The sequence below is a fragment of the Octopus bimaculoides genome, chromosome 17 (assembly GCF_001194135.2).
Source record: "Octopus bimaculoides isolate UCB-OBI-ISO-001 chromosome 17, ASM119413v2, whole genome shotgun sequence".
Classification (NCBI taxonomy): domain Eukaryota; kingdom Metazoa; phylum Mollusca; class Cephalopoda; order Octopoda; family Octopodidae; genus Octopus; species Octopus bimaculoides.
Window position 1 is genome coordinate 22,643,685 of NC_068997.1, and position 2,388 is coordinate 22,646,072.

Below are 2,388 nucleotides of genomic sequence, written 5' to 3' on the forward strand. Positions count from 1 at the left end.
GGGGGGGGGGGTCATCATTAAATCCGGATTTCTGTTTAAATGCGGATCATCAGTAGCGAATATTCACTAACCAGCGCATGTATAGACAAATTTACCTTCTATTAACATAGAAAATGAGTGATTAACGAATCACTGGCGTCTGTCGTATACACAGAACGTTATTTTGAAATAATACTGCTTCCATCGCTAATAGCAAATACATAGATAAATACATACATGCATACAGAAACAACTACTTAGATAAACACAAAGAAACCTACATTAATCAAAATGTGATGATCTAAACGGGTATCATGTTATTATTTGAATTTCGTTTTCTCTACTCAGTAAGACTTGGGACAATGTGGGTGGCATGAATTACGTGAAGTATTTTTAAACAGGAAAACAATACAAACACAAAAGTTTAGAATTCTCTAAGGCTTGCTTCTTTTTTTGTTTTGGTTTTTTGTTTTACATGTCTTATTTCACGGCCGGTGGGGGGCGTAAATGTTCTACTCTGACCACCAACGTAGGTCTCGTGATTTGAATAAAAACCTGTAGATTCCTTTCAACATCCGCTAGAATGGTGTGACATATGTATTGTGTCTTTTTAAACCTGTGTCATCTTAACCCGCCTTGCTAGGATTCATGAGGTAACTTACAGGCAGCATATTCCTATCGATATAAAAGAAAAGACAGAGGATACTAACACTGTCTAATTTGGTCTTTTAGTTTTTTATCGTACGTATATATATATATATATATATATATATATATATATGTTGTGATTACGTTTTCATTGTACCTTATAATTTTCATTGTTTTTTATGTATAACACTAGATTGTTATGCTTTTTTTTCTTTTTGCGTATATATGTGATGATTCCCTGAACTACACCTGCGATGAGGCTCGTTTAAAATGGTTTATGTTGCTTGCAAAATACATAAATCTTGTATCTTTAATTTCCCTTCTACACGCTTGTTTACTGTTAACTCGAGCCCAATACATTTTAAGTAGCGCTACATTACAGACAAGGAGTAACAAAACGGTGGTGAAAACAGTATAACCAACTGTTGATGCTTTATGTTTATAACTTTGTCCAGTTTATAACAGAATCTATAAATAAACGGATGATAAGGTCAATCTCCTATTTTAAGTTATTCATTGTGTTTCATTTCAATTTTATCTATATGGCTCAAAGTACACGTCTTTATGTTTCTTTTTGCTGTCAAAGAAGAAACCACTGTTACTCCATTTAATATAATCACCTAATTCAGAGGTACTTTCAGTGGAGTCCGTTCTGTTGTAATCATTCGGACCAAGTGTCCAATATGAGGAAAGCCTGCAGGTTCCCCCGTTTTTATTTACTGATCTTGATTATTCTCTAAAATATCACAGTTAACTGCAGATACTCGACCGAGTTTAGCGCAAAAACAAAATGATTTTAAATCTAAACAAAATTTTTTAAACTAGTTACAAGCAAATAAAGACGCACAGATTGCAGATTACATACCGAAATACATTCACATACCACAATGAAAGACCGCCATAGATACACAATCACAATTCCAGAAACACTCTCTCACTCACTCTGATACATAAAAATCAATATTTTTATATGTCATACACATATATACACATAAATGATAACGTTTACAATCCATACAAATATTCAATAAAATCTCACACGCAGTGAAATACGAAACAAACATAAGAATATAAAATTTAACACACTCCACACTCTATTAGCTTATGACATATTTTTATGTTATTATTGAGTGACTAATTAACTATAAACCCATTGATCTTCAATTAATATTCATTGATATTTTCAGCCACTGTTAATTGATAGTTCGTTTTATATATATATATTATGTATTTCTTTTTTAAATCGATATTATACACATAGAATATCACAAAGCTTATTTTTATGATATTTTCACTTGTATCATGTTTTAATATTCAATATTGATTTTTAATTGTGGTTTTATTGCTGTGGGGGCGATTTAAAAAACAAATAGAAAAGCGTAACCAAAAACGAAAGATTTAAATGCTTTTAAGAGCAATTAATTTTTATAACACCATAAATACATTTTAGTTATGTTCAAATCATTTTGTTTGTTTGTTTTCAAATTTCCTCAAGTATATTTGTTGCTGATATTCAGCTTAATTTAAACTTGTAACGGGTCCCTTGTTTTATTTATTTATTTGGTTTAACCCTTAGGCGTTTTGCCTTATGATTACGTCATACATTTTCATCCTTCGAACATTCCCATAGAAATATGCGTGGCAATGTCACTGCATGGTAGATTTACATCTCTAATTATATAGAAATACAAATATGTATGCATTTGCACACACACATCACACACACACACACACACACACACACACACACACACACACACA

General features: G+C 31.6%; 1 long non-coding RNA gene across 1 annotated transcript in view; it reads right to left on the minus strand.

Annotated features, from left to right (window-relative positions):
- The window catches only part of LOC128249678 (uncharacterized), a 4,232-nt gene extending 2,674 nt beyond the window's left edge, over positions 1 to 1,558 (minus strand). Inside the window, exon 1 of the long non-coding RNA XR_008265791.1 lies at positions 1,493 to 1,558. This is a non-coding gene — a long non-coding RNA (uncharacterized LOC128249678). The remainder of the gene's footprint in view (positions 1 to 1,492) is intronic.
- Between the last annotated feature and the right edge of the window lie 830 nt (positions 1,559 to 2,388).